Source organism: Camelina sativa, chromosome 20 (assembly GCF_000633955.1).
Source record: "Camelina sativa cultivar DH55 chromosome 20, Cs, whole genome shotgun sequence".
Classification (NCBI taxonomy): domain Eukaryota; kingdom Viridiplantae; phylum Streptophyta; class Magnoliopsida; order Brassicales; family Brassicaceae; genus Camelina; species Camelina sativa.
In genome coordinates, this window is record NC_025704.1 from 17,799,534 (window position 1) to 17,806,826 (window position 7,293).

Below are 7,293 nucleotides of genomic sequence, written 5' to 3' on the forward strand. Positions count from 1 at the left end.
AAAAAATATCTAAAGGAGAACTCAGCTACTAACAAAAAATTCAGAGGAATAAATCGTAAGAATCAAAGAATGGATTAACCCGGTTTCTAAAAACCAAATTTTTTTTATTAAAAACGAAAACGAATTGAGAAAGAAACTAACATTGGAAAAAGCTTTTTGATCTGAAAAACCAAAAAGCAAGGGAGAGAGAGAGAGAAGGATTAAAGAATTTGCTCTGTTCGCTGTAGAGAGCTCAGCGAAGAAGAAGAAGAGAAATGAGATTAGGTGACACGATGAAGGAAACAATCTTTTATTTAGAAGAGAAATTTAATTATAAATGGCATTATCGTAATAAAACACACAACTCTGGTTTAGAAGTAATAATCAAACTTTTCTGGTTTAGAAGTAATAATCAAACTTTTATGTGTTATTCTAGTAAGTCGAAAATCTCAACGTGTTAGTCTAGTAATAAATCTACTTTTATATAATATTTTAGGTAATTTCCCTTTATTTATTGATTCATTCATCTAACTTTTTGTTTGGTATCATTTTTCATCTAATACCCACATCGATCATATCTTCTAAGTATTAATTTAGGTAATTGATTGTGATTTCCAAATTTTCATAGATTTATCTTTTTAGTCAATTTGGTTGGTTGCAGGCTTGCAGCTATGAGCTTTTTCTCCCTGCTTCTTTTATTATTTTTTGTAAATTTTGATAGAATAATAATTTAAATTTCGTTTTTTGTGAATATTTGTTAAAATTGATTATCTGAATATGATTTAACAAGCTTTGATTCATATATCTTTAATGTTATTCTCTTATTGTCACTGAATCAATTTTTATATATACAACAACAAAAAAATTATTTAATTAATTTGGTTGATTCATCTTAGTCATTATTTCTGACTTTTATACTATACAGTTAAAGAATTATTATAAAGTTTCCACTCAAAATGTGAAATTAACAATGTTAGTCATTTCAAGTTTTCACTTTCCCGTAAGATAACCTATACAATGTTAGTCATTTTAAGTTTTCACCTTAAAATCCACAGCAAAAATAAACATTATCGATGACTACCTCATAATGTTTTTCATCTTTAATAGAGTTTCTGTTTTTTTTTTTATATTCTATGAAAATCATATACATAAAAGTAAGGTTTCACTCTCTCCTTATTGGACCATTTGATATTTAATTTTTTTAAATTTAATATTTATTTTTAATTAAAAAACATATTTAATCATATACATTAATGCATACTTTAAATTTATTCTTTACTACTAAATTGTAACTGAAATTACATAAATTGTGAATTGACTTTTTCTCCTCTATTCATTTTCATTTAAACACAAATTATAGCTCTTCTCGCTTAATTATTTTAGAAATATAACTTTCATCACTTTTTATCCTATAAATAACCATTCTCACATCCTCCTCCACAATATCCCAAATCCTAAATATTTCTTTGTTTCTTATGATGTTCTTGCATAGGTTAAATACCCAATTAAGAGTTTAATTATATATTTTGTTTACTATATATCTACATTGTTCTGAATTTTATTGTTTCTTTGTTTTATGTACTTCTTCTTTTCTTCTTTGTTTTCTTATATTATTTTGATTTAAAATACATATGTATTCTAATATGTATAATAAAATTTTGATGACCATAATAATATTTTGGTTATAACCATCTCATAATAAGGGAATCAAGCTAAAGAAAACATCTTAATTCTTTACTTTACATGTTTGATTAGTTCTTACAAATTCATGTATATTTATTTTATTCTTAAATTTTGAAATGTTCTCATGAAAGAAATTTTTGTAATATAATTATCAAATCAACTTTTCTTACCTCTCTCTTACCTCCAACAAGATTGTAAGAAATATATTTTAGAATCCTTATCATTATATTTAGTTTGTGATTCAACATATAATTATATAAAAATCATTATTTTTAAATTTAATTCAAATATGTACTTTAAGGATTTTGCTATATAAAAAAGCAGTTTGATATTTATTTACTACAAGGATGAAAAATTAAAACTAAGCCTAGCTATATAACTTAAATTAAGGGGAATATAAAAAAAATTGTAATATAATTATCAACTCAATTTTTCTTAACTCTCACTTACATTGCGTCCAACAAAATTGTAATACATTTATTTTAGAATAATAATCATTATATTCAGTTTGTGATTCAACATATAATTATATAACAATCACTATTTTTTTAATTTAATTCAAATATGTGCTTTAAAGATTTTTTTATATAAAAAAAAATTTGATTTTTTATTTTCTATCTAGATTTTATTTCAAAGATTAAAAATTATAATTAAACCTAGCAATATATATCTCAAACTAAGGGGAATATAAAAAAAGATTTTTAAAAAAAAATCTTTGGGAATTGTATTTTAACACTTTGATTGCAATTTATATTATTTTATAGGAAATATGTATTTTTTTACTTTCAAAATAGTTTAGTTTCTAATTATTAAATATTTTAGGTTATGTGTTAGTTTATATGAAAAACTTAAATTATATATTTAAATCACATAATAAAATTTCGTTTTTATAATTAATAATATTTTATTACCTCAAATGCTCAAAAATACTAATGAAATTTATTTTCAAAGTTGAACAATAAAAAATAAATAATTTTAAGAGTTATGTATAATGTATGTATGATTATATTTATATAAGTTATATATTTTGATATTGAATGATTTTAATAAATAAAAGTGTAAAAAATTTTAGTGACATTTAAATTAATTTGTTAAGTCTTTTTTATGATTATCAAATAAATTTAAATTAATTAATATATTCTTTTATACAACAATCCGCGCATTTGAGCGGAATATTACCTAGTATTCTTTAAAGACTTTGATGTTGATTATCTATTGTTGACTTAATTGCATATCATTTATGTGTATATCATTTATGATTTAATGCTAATACTAACATAACACTATTTCGTATAAATCTGAATATATTGAATCTCATGATCATTACTCAGTAAAAGGTACATATATATCCTATCGTTATAAGATCTATAGCGAGCTTGTTTTACCCATCGAAACAATTAAGTCATACCTTATAAGAATTCTCGACCAATTCATATCTTATCTCACTTTTCATAATTATATGGCCAAACAGTTAAACTCGAACTAGAATCTAATAATATATTTACTAATGTATGTCATGTTTTTTTTCTACAAACTCATTCGTTTCACACAATAGTTGAAATATCAAATATTTTAATTTAGTCATGTGCATTATTATCTTTCAAGTTTTAGTAATTTATTTAAAACACTTTTAACTACAATTCTTTCATCATAATCTATGATGCCCTCGTTACCTTTCGACATCTACTTTATTTTTACCTTCTATTGATTCACAGATAACATATAATAGACTGTAAATTGATATTCAAAACATATTATAACTATTTTCTCTTTAATTACTATCTTTCAATACTTAAATTTGGATTAAAAACATTTGATTCAATTTATGAAATATCAAATTTTCTTTTTTTATCATGTTATAAACTAATGTTTCGCTTTCAGTTTTATTTTTCCTGACATAAATGTTGGTTTATTCTACCATTAACTTAAAATTTACTTCCATTTTAAAACTCATTAATACATTTAAGAAACAAAATCGAATTATATTATACCACTAATAAAATATTATACCAAAAGTGGATCGACCGCAGCGGATGGTTGAGTTTAGGCCAATTAGCCTTTGCAACGTGAGCTACAAAATTATTTCCAAAGTTTTGTGTTTTCGGCTGAAGCGTTTATTGCCCGCCTTGGTTTCAGAAACACAATCAGCCTTTGTTTCTGGTCGTTTAATTACAGATAATATTTTGGTAGCTCAGGAGATGTTCCATGGGCTAAATACTAATCGTCGATGTAATTCGGAGTTTTTGGCTTTCAAAACGGATATGAGTAAGGCATATGATCGGGTTGAGTGGGATTTTTTGGAGGCGGTTATGGTCCAATTAGGATTTGATAGAAAATGGATTTCATGGATTATGTGGTGTGTCTCGTCAGTGTCGTACCAAGTTCTCCTGAATGGTCAACCCCGGGGTTTTATTAGGCCACAGAGAGGATTACGGCAAGGAGATCCTCTGTCGCCTTATCTATTTATACTTTGTACAGAGGTATTGATAGCTAATATCAAAAAGGCTGAAAGGGAGCAGAAATTAACGGGTATTTCCATTGCCCATAGTAGTCCTACTATCTCGCATGTGTTGTTCGCTGATGATAGTTTGTTCTTTTATAAGGAAGAGGCAACGGAATGTAGGACGGTAATGGATATAATAGGTAATTATGGTAGAGTCTCAGGTCAAGAAGTTAATCTGGAAAAGTCATCTATCATGTTTGGGAAGAAGGTCCCGGAGGATATACGATCTCAGTTGAAATCCGTTATTGGTATTTCTAAGGAGGGCGGTATGGGCTCCTATTTGGGTATTCCTGAAAACCTGCAGGGTTTAAAAACTAAGGTTTTTAGATATGTCAAGGATCAATTGGATGATCGAGTAAATGGCTGGTCTGCAAAGCATTTATCGAAAGGTGGCAAGGAAATTATGATTAAATCAGTGGCTTTGACACTTCCAACACATGTTATGTCATGTTATAAATTACCACAGGAGTTGACATCTAAATTAACGAGTGCTATCTCCACTTTTTGGTGGAAATCTAATGATAAGGCTCGAGGTTTGTACTGGGTTGCGTGGGACAAACTATGCAAAGATAAAAGTGAAGGGGGTTTGGGTTTCCGAGCTTTGGAACAATTTAATGACGCTATGCTGGCCAAACAGTTTTGGCGATTAATTCACAATCCGTCGTCTTTAATGGCCCGGGTGATGAGAGGACGGTATTTCAAGAACAAACATCCTCTTATGGCAAAGAAACCGCATAATCCTTCTTTTGCCTGGCGGAGCATTTTTTCAACTAAGGGATTGGTGGAACAGGGTGCGCGATGGGCTGTAGGTTCTGGTTGTTCCATTTCGGTTTGGCGGGATCCATGGTTACCGGATATTCGTCCAAGATCTGCAAATGGTAGGGGGAGGTTTTTGCTCCCGAGTTTGATGGTTAATCATTTAATTAATCCAGTTACAAAGGATTGGCATTTGCCTATTCTAGAGGAGTTCTTTGATCCGGTGGATATACCACTTATTCGGAGTTTGCCGGTTAGTAAAACTTCTCAACCCGATAGATTGTTATGGCATTATACTAAGTCAGGCAGGTATTCGGTAAAGTCAAATTATCGGTTAGCCGGGGAATTAATAGCGGAAGTGGAGTATGGGCCATCGTGCAGTTCTCTGCGGGCTCAGTCTTGGAAATTAGATATACCTCCGAAGATTCAACATTTTTTCTGGCAAATTGCCTCGGGTACCCTTCCAGTGTTAGAACGGCTCGCGTATCGGGGAGTTCGTTGTGATGTTTTGTGTAAGCGGTGCGGTTTGGCGACGGAAATGGAAACTATTAACCACGCACTGTTTGTTTGCTCCCGGTCGCGCAGTATTTGGGAGTTGGTCCCGATGCTGTTGGAACCGGGAGGTTTCCCATTTGCCTCGATTTATGCGAATTTAGATTTCATATTTTGGAGGGCGTCTTCTCAAGGCGGGGCTTCTGATATCATCTCTTCTCTCCCCTAGATTTTATGGTCACTTTGGAAAGACAGGAATAAAAAGGTTTTCCAGGGTATTGAGCTAGAGCCAATTGAGATTATAAATCAAGCGGCAACTGATAAGCTAATTTGGGAGGAACCAAAATCTTATTCAGTGAACAATCCCCTCCCTCCACCTGTAGTGGAGGTGAGGGATTCCTCTATTTTCTGTCAGGTTGATGGTTCATGGAAAGGGACCGACCCTTTTCAGGGTTTGGGTTGGTGGTGCTGTAATGGTGATGATATTATGCTTCTTTTAGGAGCTCGGAGCCTCAGACGTGGCCTTTCTCCCCTACATACAGAATTGCAAGCGCTGATCTGGGCTATGGAGTCTTTACTGGCGGCTGGAGTGAGTTGTCAGGCCTTCGAGACGGATTGTGCAGAGCTTGTTGCGATGGTGCAGTCGCCAGATGATTGGCCCGCTTTCACGAATTTATTGGAGGATTTCTCGCAGCTTCGCTCCTTCTATCCATCCTTCTCCCTCGTCAAGATTCCCCGCGACGTCAACGTAAGAGCAGATTGTCTTGCTCGGTCTTCAAGATCTTTACCTTCCGAATCGTTATTTGTAAACTCTTATCCTCCTGTTTGGGCAACCAATCTTGGAGTTCTCTTTTAATTAATTATTAATGTTTGGTTGAAAAAAAAGTATTTATAGTATTGTTTTCTTATTTTAACATTTAATTTATTTTACATTATTCAATTTTTATTTATTTAAACTTTCTATTAATTGTAATTAAAATAATATGCGCTAAATAAATATTTTAAGTTTACTTTAATGCTAAAAAAATAGTGTTGCCTAGGTAGCAGAATGAGAAGAAATAAAAGCCAACTTTATAGATATAGATAAATGTTGGTTTATTCTACCGTTAATTAAAATTTACTTCCATTTTAAAACTCAGTAACACATTTAAGATTTTAAATTATGATCTGTTTAGAAAAAAAATAGAATTATATTACTACCACTAATAATTTTATTTAAACTTTCTATTAATTGTAATTAACATAAATATGCACTAAGTAAATATTTTAAGTTTACTTTAATGCTAAAAAAATAATATTGCCTAGGTGGAAGAATGAGAAGAGATAAAAGCCAACTTTATAGATATAGATTTATTTCCTATTCAAAATTAGAACTTAAATTTGTTGATTTATTTAGGAAAAAATTGATGTCTATAGCTATTGTAAATTATAAATTTTACGAAAAACATACTCATAATTAATCTTTCATAAATAATACGAAACAATTAATACACAATCACTCGTCACATCACATTGAATTTCATCTAGTTTCAGTTGTACAAAAGTTGTATCATAAAGAATAATCTTATAATATGTATATTGGGAAAAAAGATTGATATTTGAATACACACAATATCAAGACCGCATAATATACAATACTCATTCTTTTATATAGTTTGTTTTGCTACTTTATATTTTTATAAATAATAAATTAATTACAAAGGAAGAAAAAAATAGAAAACTTTCAAAATCTATTTAAATTTGGAAAATATTATAAGTTTGCATTCTTTTCTAAATTGAGGGTATGATGAGATTTCTAAAATGATAAAGCATATGTCATCGATTTAAGTCATAGAATGCATAAAAAAAAAAAAAAAAAAAAAAAAAAAAAAAAAAAAAAA